The following is a 27,936-nucleotide window of genomic DNA, read 5'->3' on the forward strand; positions in this document are numbered from 1 at the left end:
TTATCCTGTGTAGTCATCCTACCAAATTACCAAAGTGAACACAAGTGTAATGTGTATACTGCAGCTGAGGTTGATGGTAAAGTGGTTTGTTTTAATGTAGGAGCAAAAGTTGAACAATATGGAGACTTTACTTGGGACGGTTGTCATTGGAAGCTTGTTCACATTGTGAAGCTTTTAAATGCAGTTTATTTTACTGAGGACAAAGAAAAAGACCGAATCACTTGTAGAGCTGCTGGTAAAACAGGGACAGTCTGAGATTGCTTGGACATCCTGACTGCACAAAAGAGACATTTCAGGATTCCTGATCCAACAAATATTTGGCTCCTGGCCCAGTTTGGTTCTTTCTTCTGTCGGCAGAACTCAAAGGTATCTGGCAGGACCATGATTGTCTTTGGAGCTTCATTAACAGAGTGCACTCTACTGTGGAGGTCATGAGAAAAAAGTGGGAGGAGCCTTTGATCTCTTTGATGTCATTAGAACCTTTGTGACAGACCTTTGTGTTTTCTTCCTCTACGATACAGACACAAACTGGCAGTACTGATGCTTCGCTGCTTAAAGTGTCTGTCTTGTAAACAGGACATTCTGCATCTCAGTCAGAGTTGACCTCACCCGAAGTACCCCATAACTCTTGCCAAATGACTTTTTATGACCTGCTTGTTTTGACCTACATTTCCAATATTCTGCCTCCTCTTTCAACCACACCATGAAATATTGTGAGGTTGAATGCTGCACGCTGACTGCTTGTGTGTCCAAATGGCTTCAAAGACATCTTTTTGCCATTAACTCCTCCAAACCTTTGGACACAGCTTTGAGCTTTCTCACAGGTGACACAGGTGTGCTGTATTCAGGCTCCAGTTTCTTGGCATGGGTTCAAATCCCACCACTGCCAGGTCATCTCTCTCTCTGCAATTATTTAATATAATAATATATATTATATTTAGAATATAATAATATACATTATATTATATGTATATATATCATATTCACTTTGGGTTTGTTTCGAGAACAGGGGGGTAATGGCTGGGGAATTAGCTCAAATGGTAGAGCGCTCGCTTAGCATGAGAGGTAGTGGGATCGATGCCCACATTCTCCACAATACTTTAGCTCTTTGTTGGAGATTACAGCAACAAGTGAACTAAACACAGCAGGTCCCTGAGTGGGCTTTGGAGGCTTTTGGTAAACAGGACATCCTGCATTCAAACCCCAGCAGTGCTTCACTCTCAGCTGTTACAGCTTTCACTTGCAATCTCTGGACAAGACAAGAGAAACAGTAATTTAGTGGTTGTTGCGCAGACAGAAATTTGGTGATTGACCGCTTTGCACAGGACACAAACTTTGGTAAGAGTCATGATGGTCAGCAACTGATATTGGCGAAATAACACAAGGGCTCGTCCGGGATTTTAACCCAGGACCTCTCGCACCCTAAGAATTCAAACCCCAGCAGTGCTGTGGTTCATACTTTACAGTTTGTTTTCAGTCAGACCTGCTGATCTGCAGTGATGGGCTGTGTGTGTTTATGGGGGTGTAGCTCAGTGGTAGAGCATTTGACTGCAGATTAAGAGGTCCCCAGTTCAAATCTGGGTGCCCCCTGCCAAACTGTGTGTGTTCACATGTAAACACAAACTTTTTGACTGTGATGTTTCTCATTTCAGCCCACCTGGTGTTGGTGTCATCTTTCACTGCCTTCTGTAACTTTTGTTCACAGGGAGACAAAAATGCCTAAATTACGCACCCTGCACAACACAGACTAACCTCAGGGGAACAGACCGCCAGCACAACAATGCACAACAATGCTGTCGATAAGGATCTTTCCCATTTGGGTGACTTGAAGTGATGGTGGCCACTGATGCAACACTCCGTTTATAACAGTTTTACATTTAATTAAATACTTCACTGCAAAAATGACACACATATGACATTATGGGAAATCTCAAAACTGTGTTCAAATGTGTGGAGGAGAAAATGGAAGAAAGATGTGTTTGACAGCCTTTTGGACACACAACCAGTCAGCGTGACGCATCCAACCTCACAATATTTCATGGTGTGGTTGAAAGAGGAGGGAGAACATTGGAAATGTAGGTCAAATAAAACAGAGCATGAATCTCACTCAGGTACCACCTAAGATGCCAAAACCCAGGATTGAACCAGGGACCTTTAAATCTTCAGTCTAACGCTCTCCCAACACCCACGCCTCCAAAGAGACTGGAGCCTTAATCCAGCGCCTTGGACCGCTCGGCCACACTACCCGGTGAACAAAATTCGAACCCACTACACACTGAATGGTCTGCAGCTCAGCTCCCTCATCCACAGCTAATGGCAATGGTTCGAGTGTGGCGCTGATAACACCAAGGTCATGGGTTCAATCCCCATACTGACCACATGCAACATCTCAGAAGGTGATATCTTTTGAGAGGCGCAGTGGAAGCGTGCTGGGCCCATAACCCAGAGGTCGATGGATCTAAACCATCCTCTGCTACTAACTAACACATTGTCTTGTCTTGTCATTTAGCTGGAAAATGTCAGGATCTGCATCAGTGAAACATTCATTCATACGCGAGGACATCACGCATACACGTATACCTTAGAAGTTACTTGACGGTCAGCAATGCAAATGATCGATTTAAGGCGATCGTGAATGATTTCTAAATATTTTTGAAACCTGTTGACGGTGAACTCAGAGGTTGTTAAAGGGGCCTTTTCCCAAAGCTTAGCTTGCATGCTAGCATGTCAGAATGTGGGATCGTTGCCCACATTCTCCACAAGACTTTAGCTCTCATTTCAAAGTAAAGCAGATTTAGATTATTTTGTATGTATCTTTAGCTCAGATGCAGGCAAAGTGCAGTGTGAGGATGAAGTAAACTGTAATCTCACTTTAGAGAGAACATTGTTTATTATTTGATGACTGCCTGAGCAGAGGATGGTTTCCATCATCCACCTCTGGGTTTTGGGCCCAGCACTCTTCCACTGCTCCACTCTCCTTACAGGTGATGTTACCAACCTGTGATCTTGATGATGATGATTTGTTTACTTTGTGCGTCAAATCTTTAAGAAAAAAAAAATCCATCAATGACGGAGAATTCTCAGTTAATACAAGCCCTGGTGGATTTGGCCATGTGGAATTGTTTGGGCATGTCATAAGTTTTTCACAGATTTACACAGGTTTAAATGGAGAGTTTAGCTTAAGCAAGTTTTGCAATTTAAAAATGAAGAAGTCTAAATATATCAACTCCCTTCCTTCTCCTGCACTGTTGTTATGTTCTAATATGTCTCTGACTCCACCATAAAGTTTACTGTCTGATAAATGTGCCATGCAACATGACAACGGGCTCGTCCGGGATTTGAACCTGTGACCTCTCGCACCCGAAGCTAGAATCATACCCCGAGTGCAACGAGTCTTGTACAGCAGGAGATTTATGGAATTTAAAATGTTCTGAGGGGGAGAACTTTTCAGTCATCAAAAAAAATCTCACACAGAGCATTGATCATACACTACAACATTTGGCGCCCACACACTCCCTGGTGGTCTAGTGGCTAGGATTCAGCGCTCTCACCGCCGCGGCCCGGGTTCGATTCCCAGTCAGGGAAAATGTTTTTACTGAAAAATACAGGTGATTGACCCCAGAACATAAATATGTCATCATGCACCTGGGGGGTATTTCAGGTAGGAGTTTCAACGAACTTTGAGTCTCTCCCTGAACTCTGAGTTGACTTACTCTGAGATGAGAAACTCTAAGTATCTGGTTCCAGAACAGCTGATCTTAGTTGATTCAATCGACTCTGAGTATGTTCACCTTGAGTTGCGCACATGCACAACCTCTATAAAAGCCATCATCAATGGAGTCCCGTCAAGCTGCTAAAGCTACCACACCATGCAGGGGATGTAGCTCAGTGGGCGAGCGTACCGCACAGCTGGGGCAAACTGGCAGAGGTGGGATTCGAACCCACGCCTCTGAAGAGACTGGCGCCTAAATCCAGCATCTTCGAATCCCATATGGTCTAGCGGTCAGGATTCCTGGTTTTCACCCAGGCGGCCCGGGTTCAACTCCCGGTATGGGAATTTGCTTTACAACAACGGACCAATGAACATCTACATCCTCTTTGGGTTCGAATCCCACTTCTGACAGAAATGTCTTTTCTTTCACCTCTACTGCTGTTAGGTGTGTTTGGGGACAAAGTTGTTTTATGTATATAATATGTATTACATAACAACTAATTACACTTGGATGAATTAAAATTAGATTTTTTTACTTTAACAGTAAGTGAAAACACGAAGAACAAGTGTGCATGTGGAGACGTCCTCTTCCTCTGTGTCCTGGACACTAAAAAGCAGATGAAGCAAAATAGGTGAGAACAGATGATGTTCAGTTGTTGAAATTTCTTTATTTGGACAATATGCTTTGATCATAATCATGGACCAGCAAAGATGGTGACAGATAGAACATCATGTTATGTCAGCACCACAAAAGTAGTACAAAGAAGTACCAAGATATACAGAGGATCTGAAAATATTGCAAAGTGGCTGACCATCATGACTCCTACCAAAGTTTGTCTCCTGTGAAAAGCAGTCAATCACCAATATCCCTTCTCCTCAGCACAGCATGAGCCACAAAATTAACATTGCTCTTGCTTCAGTTGCCAAGATACTGCAACTAACAACCACACAGCAAACCTCACACAGCTCCATAGTATTACAGTACGCCCTTATTGACTGAAAGGCAACAGATGGGCTCATCCGGGATTTGAACGCCGGACCTCTCGCACCCGCAGTGAGAATCTGACAGCAATGACCACATTTCAATCTGCCCACCAGCAGCGTACAACAGACTAAAGCCAGCTGCATACCGACGAGGATGGGATTCGAACCCACGTGTGCAGAGCACAATGGATTAGCAGTCCATCGCCTTAACCACATAAATGCATCACTGCCTTAGCAAAGGACGGTTTCCATCATCCACCTCTGGGTTTTCAAGAAATGAAATATGACAAGAACAGACAATAAGCTGACAACAGGACATTAAAATGGGCCACACTCAGACCCCACATGGCCCAAAGGATAAATGACATTCTCCATGTTTTCCTGGAGATCACTGCTGCTGACATTTTCCAGCTAATGTCATGTCTTATAATGTAAAGGAACATTCAGTGTGTGCTCATGTTCATCTTTCTGTGTTCTCCCCTTGACATGTGGGTTCAAATCCCACTTCTGACAGAAGCTGCTTTACTTTCACCTCTACTGCTGTAAGGTGCATTTTGTGCTTTCCATGTGTGAGTCCTACAACATCTAACATTAGCAGCAAGGCACTGCTGGGATTTCAACCCAGGATCTCCTGTTTGCAGGTGCTTTGACCAGCTAAGCCACAGCACCACATACATGCACTGCAGCTGCAGCTGTTTAAACCTATTTACACCTCTAAACTATTTAAACCTCAGCGAGTTTCATGTTGGTTCAAACTGATAAGTTTAGATATTTTACTCGAGCAGTCATGGTTGGTCGATGTATGCTGAATAAGAGCAAGTGGATTAAACACAGCACGTCTCTCAGTGGGCTCCAAAAGACCACTGAGCCATCCTGACATGTGTGTCCAGCTGCCAGCCTCTGATGAGGAAACAGAGAAGTTAATGTTAGCTTTGATAGGACAGTGTCAGCTACACAGTGCGTTGCAGTTAGCTGTGTATGAGGCAGCTGAGCTGCAGACCAGTCAGGGAGGAAGAAGGCAAGTTGGCAGAGGCAGTGTTCTGCTGGGTAACTTTGGATCTGAAGAAACTGCTTATCGCCCAATGTGGGGCTCAAACCCACAACCCTGAGATTAAGAATTTCATGCTCTACTGACTGAGCTGGCCGGGCTGCTGGAACTGCTAGAACCAAAAAATACACAGTGTTATATGTATTTCAAGTGTGAACAAGACCATGATTGTCTTTGGAGCTTCATTAACATTGTGCACTCCATGGTGGAGGTCATGACAAGAGATGGGCAGAGTCTTTGATCTCATACATATGTATGTGTATTGTCAGTAATTTGTTTGAGTGACGAAGCAGGAGCAGTTGAGCATTTCATACGATTCATTATAAATGCTGGAGATGCCGGGGATTGAACCCGGGGCCTCATACATGCGAAGCATGCGCTCTACCACTGAGCTACATCCCCTGGATGGCTGCTGCTTATCGCCCAACGTGGGGCTCGAACGCACGACCCTGAGATGAAGAGTCTCATGCTCTACCGACTGAGCTAGAAATTCAAAACATCCTCCAAAAAATCGCCAAAAATCATTTCAGAATAAAAGCCGGTTTAGATCATTTTATTTGTATCTTTAGCTCAGATGTGGCAAAGAGCAACAATGCTGTCGATAAGGATCTTTCCCATTTGGGTTACTTGAAGTGATGGTGGCCACTCATGCAACACTCCGTTTATAACAGTTTTACATTTAATTAAACACTTCAAGATTGACTCACTCGGCCACACTACCACAGCTTCACTGCAAAAATGACACACATATGACATTATGGGAAATCTCAAAACTGTTTGGAGGAGAAAATGGAAGAAAGATGTGTTTAACAGCCTTTTGGACACACAACCAGTCAGCGTGACGCATCCAACCTCACAATATTTCATGGTGTGGTTGAAAGAGGAGGGAGAACATTAGAAATGTAGGTCAAAGAAACCTGAACCTCACTCAGGTACCACCTCTGATGCCGAAACCCGGCACCTTTAGATCTTCAGTCTAACGCTCTCCCAACTGAGCTATTTCGGCTGGCTGACCCAGTTACTGCAGGATGTTCTGTTCACCATCCACTTCTCCAAAGTCCCACAGTGAAGGCTTCAAATGCACATCTCTCCACTGAGCTACATTCACATTCACATTCAAGTCCCTGTTCAGGCGATGCAGCTTCTGCCTACAGACAGCAGGTGGACAGACTGGTCGTCTGGTTTGGTCAGAACCACCTGGAGCTAAATCCGAAGACTGTGGTTTTCAGGACACTTGTTATTTTAATCAAATTATGTACTAGATCGTAACTTCATTGTGAAGTTTTGACGTGAGTTAAAAAAAGAGGCCAGAACATTAGAGAACTTCATTCTCTGTTTGTTTTTCCACAGAGGAAGTGAAGTCACACACTTCATGATGTTTCTCTTTCCTGCTCCTCGTTAATATAGTGGACAGTATCTCTGCCTGTCACACAGAAGACTTCAAACCTTCAAACTACTGATGCACCGATATGAAATTTTTCCCCGATACCGTTATCAATATCTGTTAAAAGCGTTTTCCCTGACCGGGAATCGAACCCGGGCCGCGGCGGTGAGAGCGCCGAATCCTAGCCACTAGACCATCAGGGAGTGTGTGGACACTAAATGTTGTAGTGTGTGAGATTTTTGATGACTGAAAAGTTCTCCCCCTCAGAACATTTTAAATGCATTTTAATTTTGTGTTTAGCAGAAGGAAATTTGGTGACCACTTTTCACAGGTGACAAAAATTGTTAAGAATCATCCAAACTCCAATACAACTCCAATACCAGTTAGTCAGAAAAATATGATGAGCCAAGTCCACTGTGACAAATAACAAAGGATTTTCTTTAGCATATAATAAACTGTCACATTAATGTCCTGAATGTGCTGAGTGTACATAATGAGGTTCATCAAAACAAAGTCAGAACCAGAGCTCAGGCTGTTGGTACACAAATAAAGAAAGGCAGACTTTATATGCCTATTATATATTCTGTGATGTCACAAAGGTTCTAATGACATCACAGAGATCAAAGACTCCTCCCACTTTTTCTCATGACCTCCACCATAGAGTGCTGCCTGCTGCAATAATGCTGCCTTTAATAGAAGTTTGGAAACATTTGATACATAATAATACATGATGACAATTGGAAATGTCTGTCTATTGTTTATCACTTGTCAGGATCCCCGTTAGCTGTCACTGAGGCAGCAGCTACTCTTCCTGGGGTCCAAATGAAAACGCACATCTGCAGTCAAACAGGTTCAGGTAGATGCAGAGTCCTACATTAAAACAAACCACTTTACCATCAACCTCAGCTGCAGTATACACATTACACTTCCATCACCAGATCCTCTGTATATACATGTACTTCAGTGTGGTGCTGTGGCTTAGCTGGTCAAAGTGCCTGTCTCCTGGGTTCGAATCCCAGCAGTGCCTTCTGCCTAATGTTAGATGTTATAGATATAACAGACATCAACATGTAGAAATGTTGCTACGCCATCCTTGGAAAATGGAAACAACATGTACTTGTCCATGCTACACGTGTGAAGAAATGCAAATTTTGAGCCTATGTGCGATCTAATCAGGCAGTCTTTGTGTATTGTGGACTCACTTTGATGGGCAAATATGTACCGACGAGGATGGGATTCCAACCCATGCGTGCAGAGCACAATGGATGAGCAGTCCATCGCCTTAACCACTCGGCCACCTCGTCATGTTAACATTTACCTGAAGATGTGGTCTGAAGACAGTCTGGTCTTTAGCCTGAGCAGTGTTTCTGCTTTGAGTGGCCTTTTTTACCACTACCACTGATTTACATCTTCTTTGGACCTTTACCGAACCACAGAGGCTCTGAGCTGCTGCAGGAGATGAAACTATCTGATTTGAACCTGCGCAGGGAAACCCCAATGGATTTCTAGTCCATCGCCTTAACCACTCGGCCACAACAACCACACACAGCGATGCTCCTGTGACTCAGCATTTTGCAGCCTGGATAGTTTTCTCCTCAAAGGACAGGGCACCTTCTTGTTGTGAGGAAGCACAGCTTTCAACCTTTGTGGAAGTGACACACAATTGTGAGGAGCACAAGCGTTGACTGACACAGACGTGGTTTTAGAGAAAAACTGCAGAGAAACTGGCAGCACTGATGCTGAGCTGCTTAAAGTGTCTGTCTTATAAACAGGACATCCTGCATTCAAACCCCAGCAGAGCTTCACTCTCAGTTGAGTTTGCAGTACATTAGCAGTGAACTTTTGTGCTGCTTTTGCCATGGCAGACGATCTGTGATGTCAGATGATCTATGATGTCAGAAGGTCTGTGATGTCAGATGATCTATGATGTCAGAAGGTCTGTGATGTCAGATGATTAAAAAGACATTTTACACTGAATTGAACCCTTAATTCTTAATTCTGATTCATTTGACTTTGTTTGTTGTTTCTGCATCGTTGTTCAGTCAGACCAACAGCAGGCTGCCATCCACAGTTCATCACTTTGATTTTCATTCCTTCTTCAAATCTTTATTTTTATCATTTGATATGTTTTGCTGGGTTTCAACTTTTAGCTACAGAAAGAACAAGAGCAGTCGCTCCACTGCCGCTCCACCAATCAAATCAGATTTATTTGTATAGCACCAAATCATAACAATGTTACATCAATCATCTTTACATAAAGAGCAGGTCTAGACAAAACTCTAAAATTATTTAGACACTCAACAGATCCCCCAATGAGCAAGCACTTGGTGCCAGTGGCAAGGAAAAACATCCTTTAAGAGGCAGAACCAGGCTCAGGGGGGGCGGCCATCTGCCTCGACCGGTTGGGTAGAGAGAGGGAGAGAGAGAGCTGACACTGTCCTGTCAAAGCTAGCATTAACTTTTCTGTTTCCTCACTAGAGACTGGCAGCTGGACACACGTGTCAGGATGGCTCAGTGGTCTGAGGTAACAGACTCAAGATCGTTCCTGCACAAATGGGCCTTGAAATGGACATGAAAGACTTTCATTATTTCATAGATCAGTGTCACCTATCACTGCTGTGGAGTCAAAAATGTGAACCACTAAAGTGAAGACACTGCATCACCTGAACAGGGACTTGAACCCTGGACCCTCAGATTAAAAGTCTGATGCTCTGCCGACTGAGCTACTCAGGCTTCTGATGGCAGCATAATTCAGATGAAATTAAATTAATTATTTCAGCTTGACTCGCCCAAACAGCCCTGTCCCAGCTAGGGGTTGAAATCGGTCAGCGTGTTTTCGGCTGTTTTCTGAAAGGTTGGTGGTTCGAGCCCACCCAGGGACGATCTTTGTTTAATTCACTGGTATTATAGTTCACACATGGAAGACCGGAGGATTTTTAAGTTGATGCTCAGTTATCTCCATCTAGTGGACAGATGGTAGAAGTTGATTCCTGAAAAGAGGAAGTGACTTTTCCTCAGATCAAACTGTTGAAGGAGAACGAGCAGCTTCTTCCTCACTGACTCACTCAACCTCTGTCTCCTGGGTTTGGATTTAGGTCTGGGTCTGGGTCTGGGTCTAAGACCAGGTGGGCCTGCTCAGAGTCTCTGTGTTGGATGTGAGCTGCTGAAATCTCTGAACACCATGACACAGATAATATCAGTCTGATGTGTCATCTGTAATCCAGATGTTGTCAGCAACAAACAGATGTTCCTGACAGAAGCTGCTCTGATTCACTTCAACCAGCACATGAGCCTCTTTCTCAGGAGACACACAGAAAAAATAAGATTTTCTATTCCAACAATATACGTGATGTCCTTGTGTATGAATGAATGTTTCACTGATGCAGATTTTTACAGAACAACATCAACAACCAATAACTCCACAACGAGACTGTGTGACGTCACTGGAGATCAAAGGCATTTCCTGTCTTTCATTGATCTCCAACATGACACAGATGACACACTCTCTCACGTTCGCTTCAAATGGATGAGCGCATGCGCGGAGAGACACACACAGAAATGTCTGACTGGACTGATCATTGTAACTTTGTGTTATTGTTGTATCTGATAAGTTAAGGACCATAAACTTTCTATAAAAGTGGATGTGCTGGCTAAAAAGTACTGAGACTTCCACCTGCAGTCTATCTAATGAGTCAGAGTGTCCTGTCTGCCTGTCACGCAGAGGACAGGGGTTTGATTCCACGATGGGGAAACCACAGGCATTTTTCTCTAATGTCTCATTAACCAGAGTGACAGAAGTGAACTCTCACTGTATCTGACAGGAGGCCCCTGTGGGGCAGCCAGGCATAGCGGCCCACCTTTAGTTCCACTTGCAGATCTTGGAAGCAATAATGAGAACAGATGATCTGACCCTGACGTGAGTTGAACACGCAACCTTCTGATCTGGAGTCAGACGCGCTACCATTGCGCCACAGAGTCTGTCTGTGTGTTGGGTACTGATCTAAAGATAAACAAGGCTAATCAGTTAATCAGTAGCCTGCAGGGCGGGGAAGTTGTCAGCGTCTCCACACAACTTTTGTTGTCTGACCGCTGCTGCTCTCCAAATTGATGCACAATGCCACATCTTTACTTTGATTTACAGAACCTGAGGAATCTTCCAAGTGTTTATTTGATTAAACAATGTTCCTCACAGTACCACCATAGCTGATCTGCAGAACTGTGGCATGTGTTCATGCAGATGTGAAAGGTCATATCCAACCTCACAAACTCACTGTGGGAATATAGAACCATCCCATCACTATACACCAAGATACAAAGAAGCAGGACTTTGTTTGTGAGGTGAGGTTGGATGCTGCACGCTGATTGTTTGTGTGTCCAGGACGTTTCAAGGACATCTGTCTGCCGTTCTCTGCTCCAAACAGTGTGTGGCCGAGCGGTCCAAGGCGCTGGATTTAGGCTCCAGTCTCTTCAGAGGCGTGGGTTTGAACCCCACCACTGCCAAGCTTTGCACTCTGAGCTGACACTGTGCTATCAAAGCTAGCATTAACTTCTCTGTTTCCTCACCAGAGACTGGCAGCTGGACACACGTGTCAGGATGGCTCAGTGGTCTGAGGTAACAGACTCAAGAAAGACTCAGCAGAAAGTTTCAATTCCAACCACATCTCACATCACAAGTCTGTGCTTCAGTTCAGGAAATGTTGATGGCAAATTTGTGAATTTAGCTGATCTCAAGAAACAAATAAAATATTTTGTCAAAATTCCAAACAGGACAACCCCAAAGAGAAACACTCATGCAGAAAGGAATCAATAGTGTTTCTGACTGGTGTGATCTGAGTTAGGATGACATGGAGGAAGATGATCCCACAGTGCTGGAGGTCCTTCATGCCCCCAGCACATCCACACTGGCGTCCAGCCCTCTGCCTTCTACTTCCTCTTCTGTAGCTGCAGTTGATACTCAGGCTGAAGATAAAAAAATGATAAATATCAGTGTCCATTTGAGAACGCAGGAATATAAACATGAGTCTAAACAATGATCTCGAAATTTGTTTGTTTGTATAATGAGCATATGCCTGCAGGTTTACAGGGTGTAATGGTTAGCACTCTGGACTCTGAATCCAGCAATCCGAGTTCAAAACGCGGTGGAACCTGAATCTTACCAGTGAAACACTAAAATTCCTGTTGGTCCACTCCACAGCTTCCATGCAATCTAATCAGGCAGTCATTGTGCTCTGTTCAGGTTGCAGTCTCCCCAGGAGGCGTGGGTTCAAATCCCACTTCTGACAGAAGCTGCTTTTCTTTCCTCTGATGCCAAAAACCAGGGGCCTTTACATCTTCAGTCTAACGCTCTCCCATGTTAGCACAGCGGAATTAGCTCAGGCTGCTGGCGTAGTATGTATTAGTATCAATAAGTCTTGTCTTGTAAACAGGACATGTTGCATTCAAACCCCAGCAGTGCTTTGCTCTCAGTGGAGTTCCTGCATTACAGCTTTTGCTTGCAGTTTCTGGACAAGACAAAGTGGCTGTTGCTGTGTTGAGCAGATGGAAATGTGGTGACTGCTATATTGGCAACATAACACTAAGGGCTCGTCCGGGATTTGAACCCGGGACCTCTCACACCCGAAGCGAGAATCATACCCCTAGACCAACGAGCCGCTAGCTGCAATGACTTAAAGGTCCTGGATCTGAGGGTGCCACAGTGAGCACACAGGCTTTCGTGTTTTAAGTCCTAACTTCTTTATTATGAAACAGTCAAATTCCCATTTTATGTGCCTTTTCAACATTGCATAGTGCATGAATGAGTGCAACATTGAATTGTTTAATTAAATCTAAAACTGATGTTAGACTGAAGATCTAAAGGTCCCTGGTTTGATCCCGGGTTTCAGCATCAGAGGTGGACCTTGTTTTGACCTACATTTCCAATATTCTGCCTCGTCTTTCAACCACACCACAACCACATGAAATATTGTGAGGTTGAATGCTGCACGCTGACTGGTTGTGTGTCCAAATGGCTTCAAAGACAAATTTCTGCCATTCACTCCTCCAAACCTTTGGACACAGCTTTGAGCTTTCTCACAGGTGACACAGGGGTCATTATTTCAGTGAAGATGTATGTGATATGGTGACCAAGGAACTGTATTCAGGCTCCAGTCTCTTTATGCAGGTCATCTCTCTCTCTGCCATTTACCAATATATATATATTATATTAGTATATTAGTATATATTATATATTCTTCATGACTTAACATTTTTCTCCAGCACCAACCACTAAAACACTGTTCCTCTTGTCCAGATTCTGCAGGTAAAAGCTGATTCAAAGAAAAGAGGGATTGGCATTCCTCATCTTTTTTGTCCAAATTCCAACAAGGGCCAGAACAGAGAAACACAAAGAATTCATCAGTGTCTCTGATTGGAGTGAATCAATAGATTCTGTCATTGAAGTCATCTAACGTCTAAGAAGACATCAATTTAAAACTTGTGATCGTTTTAATTGAAATTCCAACCAAGGTTTGGAGGGGGGGGCGGGGGGGGAAAATGACAGGAGGGTTAAAGAGCAGTGTTAATGGGCAAAAACAAGCAGAACTGTTGCAGAACATCCAGCAGAAATGGAGCCATCCAGCTGAAATAGCTCAGTTGGGAGAGCGTTAGACTGAAGATGTAAAGGTCCCTGTTTCAATCCCGGGTTTCAACATCTGAGGTCGTACCTGAGTGAGGTTCAAACTTGAGCTTTTTTTTTAACCTACATTTCCAATATTCTCCCTCCTCTTTCAACCACAGCATGAAATATTGTGAGGGTGGATGCGTCACGCTGACTGGTTGTGTGTCCAAAAGTCAGGGGCCTTTACATCCCACAGCCCACATATCCACCGTATGGTTTTGCACCATCAACAATGTCTCCCCTGATCATGGAACCTCAACCCAGCACCTTGACCCACATCCTGCAGCACCTGTAGCAAATATTCCCCAGAGATCAGGTAAGAACTCTACACTTGTCTTTTCTCTGTTTGCATGTGTTCTTCAACAACATTCAATAGACATGATGAGCAGAGTCCTTCTTGGAAACTTCACTTAGTTACATCTAACTCAGCTACGTTAGACAGGTTTCTGAGGAGCTCAGACATCTGGGAGAGACTCGGAGTAGAACAGCTGCTCCTTTCTGATGCTCCACTGACTGAGCTACAGATGATTCAGTCACAGCTGAGTTATCTTTAGTCCAACAACTGCTGTCCATTCCTACCACAGGGAGCCACAGGCTTTAGTGTTTTCAGTCCTAACCCCTTTATTGTGAAAAAGTGTAATTCACATTTTATACAGCTTTTTTATCCACTTTGGAAGAGTTTGGATCACAAATTTTGCAAAAATGCTTTCTTTGACAGGAGTGTGATTTGAACCCACATCTCCATTCAGAGACCAGAACGGCCTTTAGTGCAGGAAGGAGTTTACCTTGAGTCTGGCGCCTTAGACCACTCAGCCATCCTGACAGGCAGACCGTTCATTGAATTTGAATTACTTCCATGTGACAAGTGGAGATATGCTACGCTCTACTTTGCATTGCCATCATATTGGAGGTGGGTTTGGCTGTGCAGTCAGCATTGGTGGTTCAGTGGTAGAATTCTCGCCTCCCATGCGAGAGGCCCGGGTTCAATTCTTGGCCAATGCAATGGTCACTGCTCTCCATGAAAATCAGCAGTCAGCACTGCCTGGATACAACAGTGGTCAGGGCTGTATGTTTATACTGAAACACTGACAGCTCTCCTCCATCTCACTCCTTTACTTACTCTGGGTTCCAGCCCTCATTGGTGCAGTAGGTAGTGTGTCATTCTCATGAAGTTCCACTTCCAGGCCATGGAAGCAACAATGAGAAGTCATTTCCACTGTGTGCTGTACAAGACGGAGAAACAAGTTAAAGGTTTCTGCGTCGCTGTTCAGTCAGATCAACAGCAGGCTGCCATCCACAGTTCATCACTTTTATTTTCATTCCTTCTTCAAATCTTTATTTTTATCATTTAAAATGTTTTGCTGTGTTTGAACTCCTTAACGCTTTGAGCTACAGAAAGAACAGGAGCTGTCGCACCACACGAGCATTTCAAAATAAAAGCCGATTTAGATTATTTTATTTCTATCTTTAGCTCAGATGTAGGCAAAACACAACACTGTCGTCGAGAAGGATCTTTTCCACTTCGGTGACTCAAAGTGACGGTGGCCACTGGAGAATCCAGCACCTTGGACCGCTTGGCTACACCACCACATACATCTGCTAGCTTCACTGCACTAATGCCACATGTCTCACATTTTGTGTCTCCTCAAAGCTGCGTCCAAACGTTAGGAGGAGAGAGTACCAGAAAGATGTCCTTGAAGCATCCTGGACTCACAACCAGTCAGCATGCAGCATCCAACCTCACAAACTCTCAAACAATATTTCATGGTTCTGGTGAAACCAAAGTCGAGGAAAAGGACAGCACAACTGTGTGAACATCAGCATGTTGTGTTCATGGAACAGACCCTGGCTTCAGGTTTGTAGACAGATTAAATTTGTTCTCCAAAGAATGGAAAAATTATGAGACAGGCAACAGGCAATGTGTTGGACTGATGGTGAGAGTTGAATAGCAGCCTCATCAAACCGAATGACTACAGAGGTGATGCCCCCTTGTTGCGAAAATCAGGGATTGACTCCAAATATCCAAAATTAACTGAAAAACGGCTCTGCTGTCACAATAAACACATCAAAACTGAAACAATTAAACTGTATAGTGTGAGCACATATTCATGGGTGTCACAAGATACTTGATGTCCTCACGGTTGAATGAATGTTTCAATGATGCAGATTTTTTTTTTTTTTGACATTCTGTTGGTTCCTGTTTTCTGCTCAAGTGATATTTTTATGAGCTCTCTTCGGTACCAAAGCATCCCCGTGACCTTACTGTGACCTGTGGATCTCATTTCTGCCAGCCAGAGTCTGTTATGAATGATAAAATCTGAAAACATTCATGGAATACATAGAAAACAGCATCACAGAGTGACAAATATTGTTAGAACTTTATAGCAAAGTATGTCACAATAAGTAGAAAATATGTTGATAGACCGACAGCATAGGTCTCACTTTGAGCGATGATTTAGAAAATAATGCTCAATGCTCATTTTCACAAAACTACAATGGATCACCGTTTAGTTCTGATAAAGTGAGTAACTTACAGGTTTAATCCATTTTCAGTTATATTATTTTCATATCACAGCATATTTTAGGCATAATACAACAAATTGTCACATAATTTCTGATGGCAAATAAAAAAAACAAAAAACAAAAGCACATGTTTCTATAAAGATGAATTAGCAGAACAAAAGTCAAAATTTTTTATGCGTTTTATTGAAATTCTTTGACAAAACCTTTTTTTCTGGTATATATGTCACTGACTCAAACACAAATGAGTGAGGACAAAAAACAACAAAGCAAAAGTAAAAACAAATTACCAAACATGTTACAGTTTACTTTTGGTCAACCAGCAAAGATCCTGCAGTCACCTGCTTCGGTCTTTCTCTTCTTAACATTTGTCACAACCAAACGGTTTCCCCTCTGTATGGGCCTCCATGTGAAATTTCAGGTTTCGCCTTAGTTTAAATGTTTTGCCACAAATATCACAGCTGAAGGGTTTCTCTTCTGTGTGGACTACCATGTGTGCTTTAAGGATTTTCTGTAGTTTAAACCTTTTCCCACAAACATCACAGCTGAAGGGTCTCTCTCCTGTGTGGACTACCATGTGTGCTTTAAGGATTGTCTGTACTTTAAACCTTTTCCCACAAATATCACAGCTGAAGGGTTTCTCTTCTGTGTGGACTACCATGTGTGCTTTAAGGATTTTCTGTAGTTTAAACCTTTTCCCACAAACATCACAGCTGAAGGGTCTCTCTCCTGTGTGGACTACCATGTGTGCTTTAAGGATTGTCTGTACTTTAAACCTTTTCCCACAAACATCACAGCTGAAGGGTCTCTCTCCTGTATGGACCGTCATGTGCATGTCTAAGCTTCTCTTTCGTTTAAACCTTTTCCCACAAATATCACAGCTGAAGGGTTTCTCTTCTGTGTGGATTACCATGTGTGATTTAAGGGTGTTCTGTAGTTTAAACCTTTTCCCACAAACATCACAGCAGAACAGTCTCTCCCCTGTGTGGACTGCCATGTGTAGTTTTAGAATATCCCGTCGCTTAAATCTTTTGCCACAAAATGAGCAGCCACACGGTCTCTCTTCTGAGTGAACTACCATGTGAGACCTAAGATGGGCCTTCTTCAAAAAAATTTCCCACAAACATCACAGCAGAACAGTCTCTCCCCTTTGTGGACTACCTTGTGACTCTTCAGATCCCACTTTTTTTTAAACGTTTTCCCACACTCAGGGCAGCTGATGGGTTTTTCATTACTGTCACATCCTATAACATTTACATCACCTTCATCTATTTTCACATCTAACTGGGCCACTCTGGTTTCATTAGAATCATTCTCACTGATTTCAGTATCAGAGGAGTGTGAGACCTCTTCCTCTGGATCTGGATCTGGTTGAAGAGGACTCTGTGGATCACAGCTCCTGGCCGGTTCATTCATCTCTTCATCCTCACTCTTCACCTGAAACGGCCTCACAGGGTTCCTGGTCTCCTCCAGTCCTGGTACCTGGTCCTCCTCCTGTTCCTGTTTAAGGACTGGACTCTCTGAATCCTCCGGATCCGGACTGGAGGTGAACTCAGCAGGAACCTCTTTTTTCACCATCAGCTGCTGAACATCTGGAGGAAACGATTCAATAATGAATCCTCTTTATTAGCTACAATATGAACACAGTTATTCCTCCAGCTGCTTCATTCTACATCTGCCAAATACAGTCCTCAGCCTTTCTCACTCATAAAAACAACCGACCCGTTTTGTGGATCAGGACTCGGGGCTGCAGCAGCTCCAGCTGGCTCCTCTGCCGGTCGATCTCCTGCCTGAAGCCCGAAGCCTCCTCCTCATATCCGGCTACCATTCTGTCCACGGCCGCTAAGATCTCCCGGGAGGCGGCGGCGAGTCTGTCAGTGACAAAACCCCACAGGACTTCTGCTGTGGACATTTTACCTCCTTCACTTTCCAGCTGAGGGACAAAAGACCATCAGTCCTGTTTGTGTGGAGCAAATATACGGATTTTATCAGTATGAGACACTTTATCAAAACATTTCCAATATTATTTTTTTAAACATTGATTCAATGTGGTCCTTAACCTGCAATACGCCCTTTAAGGTAACATTTGTGACTTTCTAACTACTTTCTTAACCCTCCACCCTCCATATCATTGATAAAACTTGCTGACTTGTGATTGACCTCTGAAATCACCAACACTACCCCAACAAATAGCACTTACTGCTCTCAGAACACAAGTCTGTGCTTCATTTGGGGAAACGTTGGTGACAAATGCATTAATTCAGCTGATCTGACGAAATGTATTAATTTTTGTCCAAATTCCATCCAGGACAACCCCAAAGAGAAGCACTTGTACAACAGGAAGTCTTCCGTCTTTTTATTTGAAATGATCATTGTTGCATTCTAAGAAGAAGTTGTTGTCTTTGTCAGTCAGCACTGCTCCAACAAGTAGCACTTACTGAATTCAACAGTCAAGTCAGTGCTCAAGTTAAGGTAACATTTGTGACTTTCAGACTACTTTCTCAACCCCCAATTGATAAAATTATAAAACTTGTTGTCCTGGTGATTGAATAAAAGACAGAATAGCATTCCTCATTTTTTTTGTCCAATTTCCAACCAGGACAACCCCAAAGAGAAGCACTTATGCACAAAGACTTCATCAGTGTCGCTGATTGGAGTGATCCGAGTTAGATCTGAAGAAAACATGGCTCCAAGACTTACTGTTGTTTTTGTCAATTAACACTGAAAGTGGAAAAAGAGAGCAATTGAATTGATTAAGTCACATTAAGCTTTCATTTTTACCTCACTTAGGATCTTCTCCTCAAGAGTCTTTGCAGCAACTTTCCAGTTGTGTCATCGTTCCAATGGACTCCCTTTCAGGCTTTTACCTGAATTTATCTTATACCTGAATGAAACCACTCCCACAGCTGCCTGCCTACTTTGTTCGGGCGGTTTCAATGGTCTTGGTAATGGTTTGTAATGAAGAACACATTTAGTCCATCAGGAACAGACAACGATCCTCTTAAATTCATGAGGACTGTTAGCATATGGTGAGAGGACTGTTAACTGCAGTGATTAGGGATTAGGGTTGTGTTGTTGTGGCTGATCTGTACAAATTTAAAATAGCAAATCATCATTTTTACTGAATTTCTGAGCAGGACAACCCCAAAGTAAATCATTTATGCACAAAGGAATAACTGTAGCATATCTGAGTTAGAGCCTCAGATATGGCTTGCTGTTGTTTTTGTCAGTCAACAAGTAGCTGAGCTGTGTAGTTGTGTTGTGCTACACACCAAACATGTCCAGAAAAGACAGACTGTTCTGTGTGTTCACACCATGATTCCTGCCATCACAGTTCACCTTTTGTGTCTTACTTTTGTTATCCTTTTCAAAATTTTATTTGATGGCACAGAGTGACACGAGGCACTAATAAAAAAAGAAGGGGGGCCTGAAAGTGTGACTTGGTTCCCATCGTTCATATTAAAGAGCCATTCAAGAGACTCTCTGTGATCAGGTTAGGGTTAGCTGTCATGTTTCTAAAATGCATCAACAAGTGTTCAAGGCTTTTGATGGTGTAGTGGTGGTCAGTCATCATTGGTGGTTCATCTGTAGAATTCTCACCTGCCAGGCGGGAGGCCTGGGTTCAATTTTCTGGAATGTAAAACTCTGCTCTCCATGAAAAGCAGCAGTCAGCTCTGCCTGGATACAACAGTGATCAGGGCTGTATGATGTATGTTTATACTGAAACACTGACAGCTCTCCTCCATCTCCCTCTTTTACTTACTCTGGGTTCCAGGCCTCGTTGGTGCAGCAGGCAGCACATCAGTCTCATTATCTGAAGGTGGTGAGTTGGTGCCTCTCACCACTTCCAGTTCCACTTCCAGGCCATTGAAGCAACTATGAGAAGTCATTTCCACTGTGTGCTGTGCGGAAACAGCTCCGTTGGTAGAGTCTCTGGTTCAATCCTGGATTTTAGTACCTGTGGTGTGTCCTTTAGAAGACTGTCTTTTTTAATTAATGAGAGATAAAAAGCTATTTAGGAAATGTAAAGGTGCCAAACAAACCAACAGTTTCTACCAACATTTAATTGAGGAATCAGTTGAATGAGGACAGATGTGATTTAAAGCAAAACAATCACAGCACAGCACAGAGGATTTGAACCCACAGATCCAGAAGAGACTGCAGCACCGCCTGCTATGAGCAGAGTGGAGCAGCGGAAGTGTTTTGGGCCTGTAATACAGAAGTTGATGGATCAAAACCCTCCTCTGCTATTCTAACACAGTGGCTGAATGTCATTTATCACTTTCTCCAGTAATGTGTACAGACACACTGTGCTGCTCCTGGAACCTCGAGCCAGCGCCTTTGATAAAGATCAGCTAACAGTCCTGTGGTTCCATGGTGTAATGGTTAGCACTCTGGACTTTGAATCCAGTAATCCGAGTTCAAGTCTCGGTGGAACCTCTGTCTTCTGATTTAGTGACTACATATAACAGTAACTCCACTCCACCCAAAACAGTGATCCACCCCTGAGCAGAGAGGAGGCTTCATGAAACAGTTTATCTTTTCACCTGCTGCAGCAGCTCAGAGCCTCTGTGGTTCAGGAAAAACGACAGACTAAAGAAAGACATTTCAGGTGCATGTGATTACACTGAAATAATATAATTTGATTTATTTCATTTTATTCCATTCAGAAAGTAAAAATAATATATTTTATGACATCATTACACACAGTGACATATTTCAAGTGTTTATTTCATTTAATATTGATCATTGTGACCTCCAGCTGATAAAAACCCAAAAGTAGTTTATTTCAACAACATTTGACTTCACCCACAAGGAACTGCTGGGATTTAAACACAGGCTGCTTTAACAAAGTTTGTCTCCTGTGAAAAGCGTGGACTCACTTTGATGGGCTAATTTTCAGCAAATTTTTCGGTAAATTTTTAGGCATCTGTCGTCAGAATGGCCGAGCGGTCTAAGGCGCTGCGTTCAGGTCGCAGTCTCCCCTGGAGGCGTGGGTTCAAATCCCACTTCTGACAGAATCTGCTTTTCTTTCATCTCTACTTAACCCCCTCAGGGACCACCTCTGATGCCAAAAACCAGGAGCCTTTACATCTTCAGTCTAACACTCTCCCAAGTGAGCTATGTCATGACTTAGTGGATACTTAGGATTAGGGATCTTCAGCATACAATGAAAATTTGTCCTATTACGGGCAGTAATTTTGCACAAAGGCAACACAACACTAAGTAAATTTGTGCTGTACAAAGGAGAGGGAAGTCTTAGGGATGGATAATGAGGTTCATCAAAACAAAGTCAGAACCAGAGCTCAGGCTGTTGGTACACAAACAAAGAAAGGCATACTTGTGGATTCACAAGATTATATCAGGATCTGACCTTTTCCTGTTCCATCAGTAACCATCAAAGGAGATGCTGATTCTGTGATGTCACAAAGGTTCTAATGACATCACAGAGATCAAAGGCTCCTCCCATTTTTTTGTCATGACCTCCACCATAGAGTGCTGCCTGCTGCAATAATGCTGCCTTTAATAGAAGTTTAGGAACATTTAATTAAAGAATACATTTTGATTTTAATGATTGGAAAATGGCTGTCGAGTCCTACATTAAAACATCTGAAAAAATGCTTCGATCTTCCATGAGAAAATGGCGTCTTTGACAGCCTTTTGGAAAACACAACCAGTCAACGTGACATGAGTCTCATGTCCTCCACCATAGAGTGATGCCTGTTAATGAAGCTCAAAACACAAACATAGTCATGCCAGATACCTTTGAGTTCTGCCGACAGAAGCAACAACAAAACTGGAACTAATTTTCACTGCTATGCGGATGAGCCCCACAACCTCTCACATGCTAAGCGAGCGCTCTACTATTTGAGCTAATTCCCCTGGGCTGGCATGCAAGCTAAGCTTGCAAAAAAAAGTGAATAGATCGAAGGAGGCAGACTGGGTACTCAGCACTAAAACAACATTTGAAATTTGCTTTACTTCCACTGCTGAGGAAAACTGCTGGGAGTTAAAACAAGCAAGGTTTATCCTGACGTATGTTTTCAAGACTGAAGATCTTCCCTCTTCAGCTAGTGCAGCTTCAGTATGGCATTTTTACTATTGTAATGATGTCATCTTCAAATACGACAAACTTTGGATCGTGAACAGCTAGCTGTTGCTAAAACAACATTAGCAGAGGATGGTTTCGATCCATCGACCTCTGGGTTATGGGCCCAGCACGCTTCCGCTGCGCCACTCTGCTCATAGGACAACCGCAAAGAGAAGCACTTGTACAAAAGGAAGTCATCTGTGTTTCAAAATTGAAATGATCAGTATTGTATTCTAAGAAGATGTTGTTGTTTTTGTCAGTCAGCACTGCCCCAACAAGTAGCACTTTCAACAGTCAAGTTAGTGCTCAAGTTACGGTAACATTTGCGACTTTCAAATTACTTCCTTATCCCCCACCCCCCATATCACTGATAATACCTGCTGTCCTGGTGATTGAAGAAAGGAAGGAATGACATTCCTCATGTTTTTTGTCCAAATTCCAACCAGGACAACCCCAAAGAGAAGCACTTATGCACAAAGACTTCATCAGTGTCTCTGATTGGAGTGATCCGAGTTAGATCTGAAGAAAACATGGCTCCAAGACTTGCCATTTAACAATGAAAGGGGAAAAGAGAATAGAAACATTCATGCAGAAAATAGTCATCAATGTCTCTCATTGAATTGGCTAAGTCACATTAAGCTTTAATTCTGACCTAACTCTGGTGATTAGTGATTAGGGTATTGTTGTTTCAACTGAAGAAATCTGTTAAAAATCGGAATCATTTTGTTGAAACTCTAACCAGGACAACCCCAAAGAGAAGCACTTGTGCACAAATAATTCATCAGTGTTTCTGATTGAGGTGATCTGAGTTAGATTCTAAGAAGGGTCTAATGGGAAATGGGTAAAGGAAGGAAAACTTCTGAAATCACCAACATTACCCCAACTAATAGCACTTACTGCTCTCAGAACACAAGCCTGTGCTTCAGCTGGGGAAATGTTGAGGACAAATTTGTGAATTTAACTGATCACTTTAGCAATGTTTTGTTAAATTTCAAACCAGGACAACCCCAAAGAGAAGCACTTATGGACAAGAATTCATCAGTGTCTCTGATTGGAGTGATCCGAGTTAGATCTGAAGAAAACATGGCTCCAAGAATTAATGCTGTTTTTGTAAATTAACACTGAAAGGGGAAAAAGAGCAAAGAGCATCTCCTTTTCCTGTTCCATCAGTAACCATCAAAGGAGATGCTGATTCTGTGATGTCACAAAGGTTCTAACGACATCAAAGAGATCAAAGACTCCTCCCACTTTTGTCAGATACCTTTGAGTTCTGCAGACAGAAGCAACAAAACTGGAACTATTTGGACTGAACGTGGTTTGTCTGTATTACTTCCAAGTTAGGCTTGGAGGTCTACCAGGTCCAATTCTCTCCAGATGTCCCCAAACACACGCTTCCCCTCCAGGTTTGTCATCTCCAGTATAATTCCCTCAAAAAGAGTTGGAAGCTGTGCTTCCTCACAACAAGAAGGTGCTGTTTCCTTTGAGGAGGAAACTATCTAGGCTGGAAAATGCTGAGAAATGCTGGCACCGGTGTGTGTGGTTGTTGTGGCCAAGTGGTTCAGGCGATGGACGTGAACTCCATTGTGGGTTCCCCGCGCAGGTCCAAATCCTGCCAACAACCGTCTGTTGTTGGCACAACATGTGCTTCTTTCATGCTTCTTCTTTTTGCTGCCACAGTCCTGGTCATATTGGATGAACTGTTGGAGTTACTGCCTTCACTCCTGACGTCCAAGAATCACGCTACATGTTAGGAGAAATTACACTTCCTGTCTGAACACCCAAAGAACAACTTGTCCATCTCCTCCTTAAAGTTGCATCCTCATTCTGATCACCTGGCTCCACCCTATATGCAGCTCCAGGCCGGGAACTGAACCCAAGAACTTATTGAACGTATTGTCTTATTCACAAAAATTCATCAGTGTGTCTCATTGCAGAGTTCCGAGTTAGAGCTGAAGAAAACATGGCTCCAAGACTGAAAGACCAGAAACTGAAAGGGGAAAAAGCATAGAAAATAGAAACATCCATGCAGAAAATAATCATCAATGTCTCTCATCAAGTCACATTAAGCTTTCATTCTGACCTCACTCTGGTGATTACTGATTAGGGTAGTGTTGTTTCAATTGATCAGGAGAAATATGTTCAAAGTGGGAATCTTGATCATTTTGTTGAAACTCTAACCAGGACAACCCCAAAGAGAAGCACTTGTGCACAAATAATTCATCAGTGTTTCTGATTGAGGTGATCTGAGTTAAATAGCTCACACATGATCTGAAGAAGGGTCTAATGGGAAATGGGTAAAGGAAGGAAAACTTTTGAAATCACCAACATTACCCCAACTAATAGCACTTACTGCTCTCAGAACACAAGTCTGTGCTTCAGTTGGGGAAATGCTGATAACAAGTTAATACATTACACAACTAATCCTTCAAATTAAAATTATTCCAACCAGGACAACCCCAAAGAGAAGATGTTGTTGAATCATCAATGTCTCTGATTGAAATGATCAGAGTTAGATTCTAAGAAGAAATGTCTCCCAAACCTCCCGTTGTGTTTGTCAGTCAGCACTGCTCCAACAAGTAGCACTTACTGAATTCAACAGTCAAGTTAGTGCTCAAGTTAAGGTAACATTTGTGACTTTTAGATTACTTTCTTAACTCCCACCACCCCAAAATTGATAGAACCTGCTGTCCTTGTGATTGACTTCTGAAATCACCAACATTACCCCAACTAATAGCACTTACTGCTCTCAGAATACAAGTTGGTGCTTCAGTTCGGGAAAGATTGATGACTCATTCAGCTGATCTGAAGAAAACTGTTTTTTTTTTTTCAATTCCATCCAGGACAACCCCAAAGAGAAGCACTGATACAAAAGGCATCAGTGTTTCTAATTGAAATGATCAGTATTGTATTCTAAGAAGATGTTGTTGTCTTTGTCAGTCAGCACTGCCCCAACAAGTAGCACTTACTGAATTCAACAGTCAAGTTAGTGCTCAAGTTAAGGTAACATTTGTGACTTTCAAACTACTTCCTTATCCCCCACCCCCCATATCACTGATAATATCTGCTGTCCTGGTGATTGAAGAAAGGAAGGAATGGCATTCCTACGCAGATTCCACAGAGATAGCTAGGTGAGCTCACCTAGCTATGAGCAGAGTGTCGCTTACTTTCTTAACCCTCACCCCCCATATCATGTGGTGATTGACGGAGAAGGAATGGCATTGCTCATCATTTTTGTCCAAATTCCAACCAGGACAACCCCAAAGAGATGCACTTATGCACAAAGACTTCATCAGTGTCTCTGATTGGAGTGATCCGGGTTAAATAGCTCACACATGATCTCCCCCAAAGAGATCATGAAAAGAAAAGAGTCTTGCAGCCACTTCCCTGTTGTGTCTGAATGAAACCACTCCCACCTGTCTATGTTGTTGAGACGGTTTCAATGGTCTTGGTAATGGTTCATATCAAGAACAGACAACAATCCTCTTAAATTCATGAGGTCCTTTAGCATATGGTGAGACGGCAGCTAACTGTGGTGGTAAGAAATGTATCAAAACTGGTTTTAATTCCATCCAGGACAACCCCAAAGAGAAGCACTTGTCCAAAAGGACGTCATCAGTCTTTCTAATTGAAATGATCAGTGATGCATTCTAAGATGTCTTTGTCAGTCAGCACTGCCCCAACAAGTAGCACTTACTGAATTCAACAGCCAAGTTAGTGCTCAAGTTAAGGTAACATTTGTGACTTTCAAACTACTTTCTTAACCCCCACCACCCAAAAATTGATAGAACCTCATCTGCTTGTGATTGGCTTTTGAAATCACCAACATTACCCCAACTAATAGCACTTACTGCTCTCAGAATACAAGTCTGTGCTTCAGTTCGGGACATGTTCATGACAAATTCACAAATTTAGCTGATTTAAAGAAATATATCAAAACTTTAATTCCATCCAGGACAACCCCAAAGAGAAGCACTTATGCACAAAGACTTCATCAGTGTCTCTGATTGGAGTGATCCGAGTTAGATCTGAAGAAAACATGGCTGCAAGAATTAATGTCGTTTTTGTGAATTAACCCTGAAAGGGGAACAGAGAGCAAAGAGAACAGAAGTCAGATTGAGCTCAAATTTTTACCTCACATGATCTCCTCCTAAGAGTCTTTGCAGCCACTTCCTTGTTGTGTTGCAGTTCCAATGGGCTCCCTTTCAGGCTTTCGCCCATCTTATACCTGAATGAAACCACTCCCACAGCTGCCTGTCTACTCAGTTTGGGCGGTTTCAATGGTCTTGGTAATGGTTTGTAATGAAGAACACATTTAGTCCATCAGGAACAGACAACGATCCTCTTAAATTCATGAGGACCGTTAGCATATGATGAGAGGACAGCTAACTCTGGTGATTAATGTTGCTGCAGCTGATCTGAACAAATCTTTTCAAAATGGCCATCTTTGTTGTTGTTTTTATTCCAACCAAAACTTTTTTCCACCAAATTGTTAAATAAACTCTCTGTCCTGGTTAATCCTTGGACGGAATGAAAAACATTTGAAATCACAAACTCTGCCCCAACAAATAGCACTTACTGCTCTGAAAACACAAGTCTGTTCTTCAGTTGCAGAAATGTTGATGACAAATTCATAGATTTAGCTGATCTCAAGAAATCATTAAAAACGGGTCAAATTTCCACCAGAGCAACCTCAAAGAATTAGAATTAGAATGTTTTTATTGCCATAATACAAAAAGTATAACAAACTTTAAAGACAACTCTGTGGTACAAAATATAATTATAAAATAAGAAAGATAAAAGATGAAGTAAAAAATAAAATGTATGAATATATTTACAAAAGAAGCCAGTAAGAATATATGTTCAGTTGAGAATTAGCATGACCGTAGATAACGGTGGAAATAAATAAAAAAGTAAAAAAACAAAAAGTAGCTATTACTGAATTTAACAGTTAAGGTAACATAAGGTAAGAAGAAAGAAAGGACACATTGACAGAACCACTGTGCTTCATACCAGGACACAGCAGCGTGAATCATGAATCATCATGAATCATGTTCGGGAAATGTTTATGACAAATTCATGACTTTGGCTGATTTCAAAAAATAAATATAAATAAATAAAACAGTCTGTCCAAATTGCAAACAGGACAACCCCAAAGAGAAACACTCATGCAGAAAGGAATCAACAGTGTCTCTGACTGATGTGATCTGAGTTAGAAGACATTGACTGTTTACTTCTTTATTGTCTTTGTCAGTTAACGCTGCCCCAATAAGCAGCATTGACTGAATCCAAGTGAATCAAGTCAACAAACACGTTGGATAATTAATTGTGACTCTGGACTTTTTTCCAGTTTGTTGAATAAATGTGTTGTCCTCCTTCAGCAGGAAGTTTCTGTGGTCTTGGTAACGGTTTGAAGAACAGAATGATCAGACAACGATCCTCTTAAATTCATGAGGACTGTTAGCATATGATGAGAGGACTGTTAACTGCAGTGATTAGAGATTAGGGTTGTGTTGTTGTAGCTGATCTGTACAAATCTATTTAA

The 27,936-nt window shown here is 42.5% G+C and overlaps 13 non-coding genes across 13 annotated transcripts; 6 read left to right on the forward strand and 7 right to left on the reverse strand.

The window, feature by feature from the left end:
* Positions 1–1,518: 1,518 nt before the first annotated feature.
* Positions 1,519–1,590, forward strand: trnac-gca (transfer RNA cysteine (anticodon GCA)). Its single transcript has one exon. It is a non-coding gene; the product is annotated as a tRNA-Cys (tRNA).
* Positions 1,591–3,513: 1,923 nt separating this feature from the next.
* Positions 3,514–3,585, forward strand: trnae-cuc (transfer RNA glutamic acid (anticodon CUC)). Its single transcript has one exon. It is a non-coding gene; the product is annotated as a tRNA-Glu (tRNA).
* Positions 3,586–3,985: 400 nt separating this feature from the next.
* trnae-uuc (transfer RNA glutamic acid (anticodon UUC)) lies at positions 3,986–4,057 on the forward strand. Its single transcript has one exon. It is a non-coding gene; the product is annotated as a tRNA-Glu (tRNA).
* Positions 4,058–6,074: 2,017 nt separating this feature from the next.
* trnaa-cgc (transfer RNA alanine (anticodon CGC)) lies at positions 6,075–6,146 on the reverse strand. The gene has a single exon. It is a non-coding gene; the product is annotated as a tRNA-Ala (tRNA).
* Positions 6,147–7,259: 1,113 nt separating this feature from the next.
* trnae-cuc (transfer RNA glutamic acid (anticodon CUC)) lies at positions 7,260–7,331 on the reverse strand. The gene has a single exon. It is a non-coding gene; the product is annotated as a tRNA-Glu (tRNA).
* Positions 7,332–8,350: 1,019 nt separating this feature from the next.
* trnas-gcu (transfer RNA serine (anticodon GCU)) lies at positions 8,351–8,432 on the reverse strand. Its single transcript has one exon. It is a non-coding gene; the product is annotated as a tRNA-Ser (tRNA).
* A 1,356-nt stretch (positions 8,433–9,788) lies between these two features.
* Positions 9,789–9,861, reverse strand: trnak-uuu (transfer RNA lysine (anticodon UUU)). The gene has a single exon. It is a non-coding gene; the product is annotated as a tRNA-Lys (tRNA).
* Positions 9,862–11,034: 1,173 nt separating this feature from the next.
* trnaw-cca (transfer RNA tryptophan (anticodon CCA)) lies at positions 11,035–11,106 on the reverse strand. The gene has a single exon. It is a non-coding gene; the product is annotated as a tRNA-Trp (tRNA).
* A 1,601-nt stretch (positions 11,107–12,707) lies between these two features.
* On the reverse strand, positions 12,708–12,779 carry trnap-cgg (transfer RNA proline (anticodon CGG)). Its single transcript has one exon. It is a non-coding gene; the product is annotated as a tRNA-Pro (tRNA).
* A 1,935-nt stretch (positions 12,780–14,714) lies between these two features.
* trnag-ccc (transfer RNA glycine (anticodon CCC)) lies at positions 14,715–14,785 on the forward strand. The gene has a single exon. It is a non-coding gene; the product is annotated as a tRNA-Gly (tRNA).
* A 5,886-nt stretch (positions 14,786–20,671) lies between these two features.
* Positions 20,672–20,743, forward strand: trnaq-uug (transfer RNA glutamine (anticodon UUG)). Its single transcript has one exon. It is a non-coding gene; the product is annotated as a tRNA-Gln (tRNA).
* Positions 20,744–21,238: 495 nt separating this feature from the next.
* trnal-cag (transfer RNA leucine (anticodon CAG)) lies at positions 21,239–21,321 on the forward strand. Its single transcript has one exon. It is a non-coding gene; the product is annotated as a tRNA-Leu (tRNA).
* A 1,154-nt stretch (positions 21,322–22,475) lies between these two features.
* On the reverse strand, positions 22,476–22,547 carry trnam-cau (transfer RNA methionine (anticodon CAU)). The gene has a single exon. It is a non-coding gene; the product is annotated as a tRNA-Met (tRNA).
* Positions 22,548–27,936: the final 5,389 nt, after the last annotated feature.

This window comes from Echeneis naucrates, chromosome 2 (genome assembly GCF_900963305.1).
Source record: "Echeneis naucrates chromosome 2, fEcheNa1.1, whole genome shotgun sequence".
NCBI classification, from domain to species: Eukaryota; Metazoa; Chordata; class Actinopteri; order Carangiformes; family Echeneidae; genus Echeneis; species Echeneis naucrates.